At 42.1% G+C, this 12,890-nt stretch overlaps 1 protein-coding gene across 3 annotated transcripts in view; it reads left to right on the forward strand.

Moving 5' to 3' along the window:
- Window positions 1-12,890, forward strand: part of LOC130281677 (alpha-2-macroglobulin-like) — a 203,437-nt gene that overhangs the window by 38,410 nt on the left and 152,137 nt on the right. The window lies entirely within an intron of this gene.

The raw sequence follows: 12,890 nt of genomic DNA on the forward strand, positions 1-12,890 counted from the left end.
GGCCACTTTAAAACAGTGACCAGCGGCGGGTCCTGCGGGCCAACACGTCTCCCCTGCTTTGCATTTTGTTTTTTATACTCCATTACGCCAGTGAAAACAATGGCGGGGAAAAAAATGGAAACCTAGCCTTAGAAGCAGGATAGACATGATCTGAAAGTGGGGTAGAAAATGATCTAGGTGCAGATCTGCACAAAATTTATCATGGTCACTGCAACAATATGATAAATTTGGAGCAGCACCGCCAAAAAAAACGCTTCTAGAAAAACCACAAAAATCAACTAGCCAAGACCATTATTGATAAATAACCCCATGAGTCCATAAGGAGTTAAAGGTTATTGACAATTTAACCTACACAAGGCAAATTGTTCAAATCAACATTTTAGGCAAGAAATGAAGCCTAAAAATGAAGTCTTGAGTTAAAATGATTGTAAAACCTTCACAAACCCTTTCCCGTGTGTCCCTAAATCAGCCCCTTCCTCATGAGCAAGGGTATAAAGCTTGCAGTTAAAGAGCACCCCCACTCGGGAAGGCTTGGTAGGACCACACTTTATATGCAATAGGCAGCAAGTATTTCTACATTTTCATGTGCAAGTAGCTTTTCCTGGAAATAGTTACTGATGGTTCCAGCAATTATGGTAGTTACACAAAGATGGGTTTACACATGACATTAATAATAACTGAATTCACTACCTGCACAGTGAAGCCACGCCCCCTCTCTTTGGGATGAATTCAGACTAGTGAGCTAAATTAAAAGTGCAATAAAAAATAAATAAAGGTGCTAGACACAAAAATTAAATGCACATGGTCAGGATTAGGTAGTGAGTAATATATAAAAACATTTTTTTGATCTGACAGGTACGCTTTAACCTATAGGATCCAGTCTGTCCTTGCATTACATAGATGGATATTCATATAAATGACTGCCATGTAATACTATGTTGTATAGCAGGCCACATATTCCCACAATGAAAACAGCTGAATGTTGTAGAAAGAAGGAATTGTCCAGCACTGTGGTGTAAACTCGTCAATATCAAGGCTTTATTAATTACAGATTTCTTCCAACAGGAATAGACACGAACACAGACCTCTAACGCATTTTGTGCTGTATGCGCTTAATCATAGAGTAATCCTTCTGGGTATTTGTGCTGAATGCTGTAAGTTTCAGAAGTCAGGTCCACATCTAAAGGGGTTTTCGCATGGTTAAACCCTTAAGGACCCGTTATGACCTTAAGGACCGGAGCATTTTTTGCACATCTGACCACTGTCACTTTAACCCCTTGGGGACGGAGGGTTTTCCAGTTTTTGCACTTCCGTTTTTTCCTCCTTACCTTTTAAAAATAATAACCCTTTAATTTTTGCAGCTAAAAATCCATATGATGGCTTATTTTTTGCACCACCAATTCTACTTGTAATGACATAAGTCATTTTACCCAAAAATCTACGGCGAAACGGAAAAAAATATAATTTTCTGCGTATGGGGTGGTATGAGGGCTCATATTTTGTGCCGTGATCTGAAGTTTTTAGCGGTACCATTTATGTATTGATAGGACTTTTTGATCACTTTTTATTCCTTTTTTTCATGATATAAAAAGTGACCAAAATTTCTCTTCCTCCCTGGCTTTGTTCTTTTTCTTATTTCTTTCTCATTTCCTGCCTTATCCCTTCCCACATGTCTTTATCATCACCCTATTGTGGTTAGGTATCCCCCCTTACCGAGGCCCAAGGTAAATGTTTTCTTGGTCACGCTCCCCCATGATCTACCTGAGTATGCTCCCTGGGGTATACAGACCACTCGTGGACCCGTGCGGTCTCCCGCTGGACCTTATCCAATCCATTCAGGTCCATGCAATAGACTAGGTTGCTCACATACTTACAAATTTTCTCCAACTGGATAGACTTAGTACGACCCCTGGGGCCCACTAGTCAAGACACCATAGAACCCCTGAGAGTAGTAGTGACTCCCCTGAGGAACATCGTGTCCATGGAAACATTTATCTCACATTCTCAATGTTCTGTTTGTTTTTTTTGACATTGGCACTGTTATATTTGACTCATTGATTGTCATCGCCTAACGGCCTCGCCTGATATTGTTAAAGTTGTTATTGCTTTTTCTTGACATAAAATCAGTAAAAACTTACTTTGGAAAAAAAAAAAAAAGTGACCAAAAATGCACTATTTTGGACTTTTTTGGCGCATACGCCATAGACCATGCGGTTTAATTAAGGATATATTTTTATAATTCGGACATTTCCGCACATGGCGATACCACATATGTTTATTTTTATTTACACAGTTTTTTTTTTTTTATTAGGAAAAGGGGGTGATTCAAACTTTTATTAGGGAAGGGGTTAAATGATCTTTAGTCACTTTTTTTTTAGCAATGTTATAGCTCCCATAGGGGACTATAACACTGCACACACCTGATCTTTTACATTGTTTAATGGTTTCTCATAGGAAACTATTGATCAATGATTCTGCAGCTTGCTGCTCATGCCTGGATCTCAGTTCCCAAGGAGTTAAACATTAATAACTCCGAAATGTTTTTTCGTGACATATTCTACTTTATGTTAGTGGTAATTTTTTCTCGATACTTGCATCATTTCTTGGGGAAAAATGCCAAAATTTCATGAAAAATTTGAAAATTTAGCATTTTTCTACTTTGAAGTTCTCTACTTGTAAAGAAAATAGACATTCCAAATAAATTATATATTGATTCACATATACAATATGTTTTGCATCAAAAAAGTTATGTTTGCATCATAAAGTTGACATGTTTTTATTTTTGGAAGACATCAGAGAAATTCAAAGTTCAGCAGCAATTTTTCAATTTTTCAAAAAATTTCTAAATCTTAATTTTTCAGGGACCAGTTCAGTTTTGAAGTGGATTTGAGGGGCCTTCATATTAGAAATACCCCATAAATTACCCCATTATAAAAAATGCACTCCTCAAAGTATTCAAAATTAAATTCAGAAAGTTTGTTAACACTTTAGTTGTTTTACAGGAATAGCAGCAAAGTGAAGGAGAAAATTCTAAATACATTTTTTAAACTCACATGTTCTTGTAGACCCATTTTTTTTTAACAAGGGTTGAAAGGAGAAAAAGCCCCCAAAATGTGTAACCCAATTTCTCTTGAGTAAGGAAATACCTTGTATGTGGATGTAAAGTGCTCTGCAGGCGCAGTAGATGTCTCAGGAGGGAAAGAACGAAAATGGGATTTTAGAGAGTGAATTTAGCTGGAATGGTTTTTGGGGGCATGTCACATTTAGGAAGCCCATATGGTGCCAGAACAGAAAAAAATCCCCCACATGACACACCCCTCAAGGCACGTACCAAGGGGTACAGTGAGCCTCAACACCTCACAGATGTTTGATGACTTTTTGTTAAAATTGGATGTGTAAATATCCCATATGTGGCACTAAACTGTTGCCTTAAATTATGACAGGGCTCCGAAGTTACAGAGCGCCATGCACATTTGAGGTCTAAATTAGGGATTTACATAGGGACGGACCTGAATGCAAGTATTACACTTGCCTCCGAAACCAAAATACGCTACGGCAGTGTTTCCCAAATAGGGTGCCTCCAGCTATTGCAAAAACTCCCAGCATGCCTAGACAGTCAATGGCTGTCCGGCAATACTGGGAGTTGTTTTTTTGCAACAACTGGAGGCCCCATTTTGGAAACACTGCCGTACGAGATGTTTATCATTTTTATTGGGGGGGGGGGGTGGAATAAGTAGTATTTTACTCCATTTTGTGTAGTGTAAATTAGGGTAGTGTATTTATTGCACATTCACATGGGCAGGGGTTTACAGTGATATTACAAACTGGGAGTTTGAGCTGCAGCGGAAAATCTTTAGCATCTCAAACTTGCAGTGGGAAACTCACTGTAAACCCCTGCCCGTGTTAATGTACCCTGTACATTCACATGAGGGCGCAAACCTCCAGCTGTTGCAAAACTACAACTCCCAGCATGCCCTTTGGCTGTCCATGCATGCTGGGAGTTGTAGTTATGCAACAGTTGGAGGCACACTGGTTGCAAAACACTGAGCATTTGTCACTTAACTCAGTGTTTCACAACCAGTGTGCCTTCAGTTGTTGCAAAACTACAACTCCCAGCATTCAGGGCCTGTCAGTGCATGCTGGGAGTTATAGTTTGCAACAGCTGGAGGCACACTGGTTGTGAAACACTGAGTTAGGCAACAAACTCTCAGTGTTTCGCAACCAGTGTGTCTTCAGCAGTTGCAAAACTACAACTCTTAGCATGCACTGACAGCCGAAGGGCATGCTGGGAGTTGTAGTTATGTAACAGCTGGAGGCATACTACTATAACTCCCAACAAGCCCCTTGGCTGTCCGTGCATGCTGGGAGTTGTAGTTATGCAACAGCCGGAACTACATGCATAAAGATCGGCACCACTATATAGTTAAGAAACAGGGTGCTATCAGTGGCTATGACAAGAGCTATAAACCAAAAGAAAAAAGCTAGCCACTATATAAGGATGCACACCACAATTGTATTGTAGAAAGGTATAGCAATCTTTATTGAATCACCAACAAAAGCACAGACATTTAAAACCACTTAAAAGCATCAATCAAGCTGGAAACAAATAACAAGTATTGCCATGACCCAACAACTGAGTGTACAATGGCTATCTCAACCAGCTTATACTGAGCATGGCTAACTATTAGACAATATACATGTGTGCCAGGGCTACCTCACCAACCAAGAGGGGGACACAGCAGCTCCCCGCGTTCCGCTGTCCTGCAAGACAGCTTCTTTAGGAGTCTGAGGAACAGCTGGAGGCACACTGGTTGCAAAACATTAAGAGTTTGTTACTTAACTAAATTTTTCGCATGCCAATGTGCCTCCAGTTGTTGTGAAACTACAACTCCCAGCATGTAAGGTCTGTCAGTGCATGCTGGGGGTTGTAGTTTGCAACAGCTGGAGGCATACTGGTTGTGAAACACTGAGTTAGGTAATAAACTCTCAGCATGCACTGAAAGCTGAAGGGCATGCTGGGAGTTGTAGTTATACACTTTTTCATAGGAATATTTTTTGCCTCCAGCTGTTGCATAACTACAACTCCCAGCATGCACAGACAGCCGGAGGGCATGATGGAAGTTGTAGTTGTGCTTTCTGCTGTTGCATAACAGCAACTTCCAGTATGTCCTTTTGTGCATGCTGGGAGTTGTTGCTAAGCAACAACAGGAGGCACAGCCTTAACTCCTCCTGCCTGCCACCGTGGCCGCCGCATGTCCTCGCAGTGGCCACAGACGCCGGGGATCGGGGGCCCCAGGTGCCGTTGCCAGCCGACGAATCAGGAAGATCGTGAGGTTGCACCAGTGCCCCTTCACTCCTGCTGGTAACGGAAGACAGCACCTATTACCATTTTTTCCAGGTCACCGGGGACCCAATTGACCCAGAATCATTGCAAATCGCTGGTATGAGACACCCCCCAGGGGTTCAGGACCCCCCCCATGGGTTTGCACTGCGAGCCTGCTGAATGATTTCAGCAGGCATCCTGTTCCGTTCTCCGCCCAGTTACTGGCGATGAATGGAAATGTCCAGGGCGTACAGGTACACCCTGGGTCCTTAAGTCCCACCCAGGATGCCAGGGCGTACCTGTATGCCCTGTGTTCTGGAGGGGTTAAATATTTATTTATTATGTTATATTAGGGAAAAAACTTTGATTCTGAGTCTAAGTATTGTTGTCACAAAAGTAAAACTTCTATGGTTAATGGATGAGCAAAGTTCTAAAGCTGAAACAAATAGTATCACACTAGATTGGCAGCGTGCACAGGACCATTCCAGGTACTGTATGCACTATGGTCCTTGACTTCATGCTATTAACCCTTGTTCATACATAGTGCAGGTGGAATGTGGGGTAAGGTTTAGAATTGCACCACTAGTCTGGATTGCTTAATGGCAGGTTCCCACACACTGCCACTGCAGTTTTTGCGCCAAAGCCAAAAGTGTATTCAAAAGTAATAGGAAATTTAAAGGAAGGACTTCTACTTCTCCTTTCTCATGGATCCACCGACCCATAAGTTATTGGGTTTTCCCCTTTAATAAGTTTTGACATACTGTGTCACTGTGTATGGAAAAAAAATCATGGAGGCATGTGGAGTTCTAGAAGTGCTCCTTACATTTCAGTGAGTTCACATTGATGTTGAAACTTCTACTTCTATACTCCCTAAAGCCTTGCATATATTGGTAAGATTGTAGGCTCCTTTAAAGGGGTACTCTGGTGGATTTTTTTTTTTTTTCAAATTAACTGGTTCCAGAAAGTTAAACAGATTTGTAAATTACTTCTATAAAAAAAAACTTAACCCTTCAAGTGCTTATCAGCTGCTCTATGCTCCAGAGGAAGTTGTGTAGTTCTTTTCAGTCTGTCTACAGTGCTCTCTGCTGATATAGAGTAGAAGCTAATCCCCATAGCAAACCTCTCCTGCTCCAGACAGTTCCTGACATGGACAGAGGTGGTAGCAGAGAGCACTGTAGTCAGACAGAAAAGAACAACTTAACTTCCTCTGCGGTATACAGCAGCTGATAAGTACTGGAAGGGTTAAGGTTTTTTTTTTAAATAAAAGAAATACAAATCTGTTTAACTTTCTGGAACCCATTGTTCTGAAAAAAATTGTTTTCCACCGGAGTCCCCTTGAGGCTAGGATTCCACTGAGGTTTTTGTCTTGAGTTTTTTTAGGTTTAAAAATGCCAGAAAAGCTGCCACAGATTTTTCCTGTTTTGTCGTTTTTGCCTTTGAGTGGAAATTGCATTTTTGACCCCTTTGGCGTTTTTTTCAAAATTTGTTGGGTAACAAAAAATAAAAATAAATAAAGGATGCAGTAGGGATAGAAAAAAATGTATTTAACAAAATTTATAATTTTTTATAACAAAATGTTTTATTAATTTTTAAACAGGGATCAATTTATGTGGGCGGGCAGGGAACTAAACATGTAGCCGACAATAATAAAAATGTAGAAATGGGCCATTCAAATGTAAAAATAATATATTTTTTTGTATTTATCTATTTACTAGTAATGTATTTTAACCCCTTAAGGACCCAGCCATTTTACACCTCAGGACCCGGCCATTTTTTGCACATCTGACCACTGTCACTTTAAACATTAATAACTCTGGAATGCTTTTAGTTATCATTCTGATTCCGAGATAGTTTTTTCGTGACATATTCTACTTTAACATAGTGGTAAAATTTTGTGGTATCTTGCATCCTTTCTTGGTGAAAAATCCCAAAATTTGATGAAAAATTCGAAAATTTTGCATTTTTCTAACTTTGAAGCTCTCTGCTTGTAAGGAAAATGGATATTCCAAATATTATTTTTTTTTATTCACATATACAATATGTCTACTTTATGTTTGCATCATAAAATGTACGTGTTTTTACTTTTGGAAGACACCAGAGGGCTTCAAAGTTCAGCAGCAATTTTCCAATTTTTCACAAAATTTCCAAAGTCACAATTTTTCATGGACCAGTTCAGGTTTGAAGTGGATTTGAAGGGTCTTGATATTAGAAATACCCCACAAATGACCCCATTATAAAAACTGCACCCCCCAAAGTATTCAAAATGACATTCAGTCCGCGTTTTAACCCTTTAGGTGTTTCACAGGAATAACAGCAAAGTGATGGAGAAAATTCACAATCTCCATTTTTTACACTCGCATGTTCTTGTAGACCCAATTTTTTAATTTTTACAAGGGGAAAAAGGAGAAAATGTATACTTATATTTGTAGCCCAATTTCTCTCGAGTAAGCACATAACTCATATGTCTATGTAAAGTGTTCGGCGGGCGCAGTAGAGGGCTCAGAAGCGAAGGAGCGACAAGGGGATTTTGGAGAGTACGTTTTTTTGAAATGGTTTTTGGGGGGCATGTTGCATTTAGGAAGCCCCTATGTGCCAGAACAGCAAAAATCCCCCACATGGCATACCATTTTGGAAACTAGACCGCTTGAGGTACGTAACAAGGAATAAAGTGAGCCTTAATACCCCACAGGAGTTTCACGACTTTTGCATATGTAAAAAAATAAAAATAAAATTTCACTAAAATGTGTGTTTCCCCCCAAATTTCACATTTTTGCAAGGGTTAATAGCAGAAAATACCCCCCAAAATTTGTAACCACATCTCTTCTGAGTATGGAGGTACCCCATAAGTTGACCTGAAGTGCACTACGGGTGAACTACAATGCTCAGAAGAGAAGGAGTCATATTTGGCTTTTTGAGAGCAAATTTTGCTCGGGGGCATGTCGCATTTAGGAAGCCCCTATGGTGCCAGGACAGCAAAAAAAAAAAACACATGGCATACCATTTTGGAAACTAGACCCCTTGTGGAACGTAACAAGAAATAAAGTGAGCCTTAATACCCCACAGGGGTTTCACGACTTTTGCATACGTTAAAAAAAAAAAAAAAAAAAATCACTAAAAGGTGTGTTTCCCCCCCAAATTTCACATTTTTGCAAGGGTTAATAGCAGAAAATACCCCCCAAAATTTGTAACCACATCTCTTCTGAGTATGGAGGTACCCCATAAGTTGACCTGAAGTGCACTACGGGTGAACTACAATGCTCAGAAGAGAAGGAGTCATATTTGGCTTTTTGAGAGCAAATTTTGCTCGGGGGGCATGTCGCATTTAGGAAGCCCATATGGTGCCAGGACAGCAAAATAACCCCCACATGGCATACCATTTTGGAAACTAGACCCCTTGAGGAACGTAAAAAGGCGTAAAGTGAGCATTTACCCCCCCACTGGTGTCTGTCATATCTTTGGAACAGTGGGCTGTACAACATTTTTAATTTGCACAGCCCACTCTTCCAAAGATCTGTCAGACACCAGTGGGGTGTAAATTCTCACTGCACCCCTCATTACGTTCCGTGAGGGGTGTAATTTCCGAAATGGGGTCACATGTGGGGTTTTGTTTTTTTTGCGTTTGTGAAAACCGCTGTAACAATCAGCCACCCCTGTGCAAATCACCTCAAATGTACATGGTGCACTCTCCCTTCTGGGCCTTGTTGTGCACCCCCAGAGCACTTTACGCCCACATATGGGGTATCTCCGTACTCGGGAGAAATTGCATTACAAATTTTGGGGGGCTTTTTTCCCCTTTACCTCTTGTCAAGTTGAAAAGTATAGGGCAACACCAGCATGTTAGTGTAAAAAGTTTATTTTTTTACACTAACATGCTGGTGTAGACCCCAACTTCACCTTTTCATAAGGGGTGAAAGGAGAAAAAGACCCCCAAGATTTGTTAGTCAATTTCTCCCGAGTACGGCGATACCCCATATATGACCCTAAACTGTTGCCTTGAAATACGACAGGGCTCCAAAGTGAGAGACCGCCATGTGCATTTGAGGCCTGAATTAGGGATTTGCATAGGGGTGGACATAGGGGTATTCTACGCCAGTGATTCCCAAACAGGGTGCCTCCAGCTGTTGCAAAACTCCCAGCATGCCTGGACAGTAAACGGCTGTCCGGCAATACTGGGAGTTGTTGTTTTGCAACAGCTGCAGGCTCCATTTTGGAAACAGTGGCGTACCAGGCGTTTTTCATTTTTATTGGGGAGGGGAGGGGGGCTGTGTAGGGGTATGTGTATATGTAGTGTTTTTTACTTTTTATTTTATTTTGTTTAAGTGTAGTGTAGTGTTTTTAGGGTACAATCACATGGGCGGGGGATTACAGCGAGTTTGAGCTGCTGCGCAAAATTTGCTGCATTGCAAACTTGCAGCCCGATACTCACTGTAAGCCCCCTGCCCATGTGAATGTACCCTGTACATTCACAGGGGGGTGGACCTCCAGCTGTTGCAAAACTACTACTCCCAGCATGCCTGAGAATGTTTGGGAGTTGTGGTTTTGCAACAGCTGGAGGCACACTGGTTGGGAAACACTGAGTTAGTAAACAATGTTTCCCAACCAGTGTGCCTCCAGCTGTTGCAAAACCACAACTCCCAAACATTCTCAGGCATGCTGGGAGTAGTAGTTCGGCAACATCTTTAGAGCCAGATGTTGCCGAACTACAACTCCCAGCATGCTTGAAGTTGTAGTATTGCAACATCTGGAGGACTACAGTTTGCAGACCACTAATACAGTGGTTCTCAATCTGTGCCCTTCCAGATGTTGCAAAACTACAACCCCCAGTATGCCAAAACTGTCCAGGCATGCTGGGAGTTGTAGTTCTGCAACATCTGAAGGGCCAGATGTTACAGCACTACAACTCCCAGCATGCCTGGACAGTAAGGGCATGCTGAGGATGTGTAGTTTTGCAACATCTGGAAGGGCACAGTGGTCCAAAAACTGTGGACCTCCAGATGTTGCAAAACTGCAACTCCCAGCATGCCCAGACGCCAAGGGCTGTCTGGGCATGCTGGGAGTTGTAGTTTACAGGGTCCTATTACAGCAATGCATGTCGCTTTACGGCGACGTGCATTGCTGTAAAGGGCCCGACCGCGGCTGAAGATCTACTCACCTGTCGCCGCCGCCGCCATCTTCCTCGCCGGGATCCGGGTCTTCGGGGACGAGGTAAGTACCGGGGCTGGTCCCCAGCACTCCCCCGCCCCCCGCTGCGTCCTCCGGTCTTCCTCCCGTCCTCTCCGGACTTTCAGGGGCCGGGCAGGACGGGAGGAAGTAACCGCCCCCCCTCCTGCGATTGGTCGGTTAACTAACCGACAGATCGCAGGGTATAGGAGGAGGTGGCAGGCTTGCCACCTCGCTCCTATACGTTAGCATGGTCCTGGCTGTCTGTGACAGCCGGGATCATGCAAAATTATCGGGCGATCGGGTCCCAGAGACCCGATCAGCCCGGTATCGCCGCAGATCGCAAGGGCGATTTCCCTTGCGATTTGCGGCGATCGCCGACATGGGGGGCCTAAATGGCCCCCCTCGGCGTTTGCCCTGGATGCCTGCTGAAGGATTGCAGCAGAGACCGGAAAACGCCAGGACGTACGGGGACGTCCTGGGTCCTTAAGGCCCAGGGTGCGGGGACGTCCCCGTACGTCCTGGGTCCTTAAGAGGTTAAAAATGTTTTAATAAAGTGTGTGTGTTTTTCAATTTTTTACTCTATTTTTTTTTTACATTTTTTAAATAATACTACTACTCCCAGCATAAAAAAACAGACTGCTCCATGATGGGAGTAGTAGTACCTGTACTTATAGACAGATAGCTCAGGGTGTCACTCCTGACACCCGATGAGATCATCCTATCTATTGCAGAGATGTGGAGTGGCTCCATACAGCGCTTGCATCTCTGTTCTATACTCCGGGCCGGCCAGTGATGTGAATAGAAATTCCCCTCACTCATTCATATTTTCCGCCCGGAGTGGTGATTGGCCGGATGGTTGAAGCCAATCACAGCTCTCAGAGGGAAATATGAATAAGTGATGTGGATTCTATTCATATCACTGGCCGTCCGGAGTATGGTGTAGAAAAGCAAACGCTGGAGAGAGCTGCTCCGCATCATCTCTGCAATAGATTGGATGATCGCATCTGGTTTCAGGAGTGAAACCCGCTGTGATCTGTCCTTAACTGCAGGTACTACTGCTCCCAACATGGAGCACACTCTGCTCCATGCTGCTGGGAGCTGTAGTACCTGCATTAATAGATCGCAGCGAGTGTCACTTCTGACACCTGTTGCGATCTGTCTATTAATGCAGGTACTAAAGCTCCCAGCATGGAGCAGAGTGTGCTCCATGTTGGGAGCAGTAGTACCTGCAGTTAAGGACAGATCACAGTGGATGTCACTCCTGACACCCCCTGTGATCCTCCTTTATAATGAATAGATGCTTCCATGGTCCCCTGCACTGACGTATATATACACCTTTTCATATTTCCCACAGAGAGTTTTGATTGGCTGGAACCATCTGGCCAATCACAGCTCTCTGTGGAAAATAGGAATAGGTGTATTTATACGGCAGTGCAGGGGACCATAGACGAGCAGTCTACCGACTGCCTGCATCTATACATTATACATGTCAGAAGTGACACCCGGGGTGATCTGTCAATTAGTACAAGTACTACTACTCCCATCATGGAACAGTGTGTTCCATGTTGGAAGTCGTAGTACTACCTGTAAAATGTAAAAAATAAAGAAAAAAAGTGAAAAAAGTTAAAAGGACACACACTTTATTCAAAACATTATTAAAATAATTTATTAATAAAAAGTAAAACAAAATAAACTATAACTAATATATTATTTTTATATTACATTTTTAAATGGCCCCTTTCAAAATTTTTATTATTGTCGGCTATATTTTTTGTTCCATGCCCGCCCACATAAATTGATCCCTGTTTAAAAATGTAGTAATAAAAAAGATACATTTTGTTAAATATAATTTTTTCCATCACTACTGTATCCTTTCTTTTTTTCTTTTTTTTTTATGGTACCCTACAAAATTTTATTAAAAATGGTATCTCCATCACTTTTTTGGATCGCTAAAGTCCAAAACAGAATAAAAACTGCCGGCAAAGATGCCAAAGTTAAAACCCACATAGCGTTTTTCTTGGTGTTTTTATTACTCCCATAGACTTCTATGGGAGAAAAACGCCAAGATTTTCCCCCAAAAAAACTTCAAAGTCTCAACAAGAGGTCGTTTTTGAAAAATTGCCAAGGAGCCAAAAATAGCTGAAAAACGTCCAAAGGATGAAAAAAAAAAAGCCAAACTGAAAAACGCCAAGTGGATCTGCCATTTTGCAGTTCACTATTGACTTGCAGCTAACATCTGGCCGCTGCGTTTTTGCACAAAAATGGGCATTTTTATCAGCATTTTTGCATGAAAAACCTCAGTGGAATCCTAGCCTGAAACAGAAGAGAGCTACTACTTACCTGTAGCAATTACTCATCTAATATAACACTGCGTGGAGTTTATAGAGCACTCAGAGGACTGTGC

The sequence above is a fragment of the Hyla sarda genome, chromosome 7, assembly GCF_029499605.1.
Source record: "Hyla sarda isolate aHylSar1 chromosome 7, aHylSar1.hap1, whole genome shotgun sequence".
NCBI lineage: Eukaryota > Metazoa > Chordata > Amphibia > Anura > Hylidae > Hyla > Hyla sarda.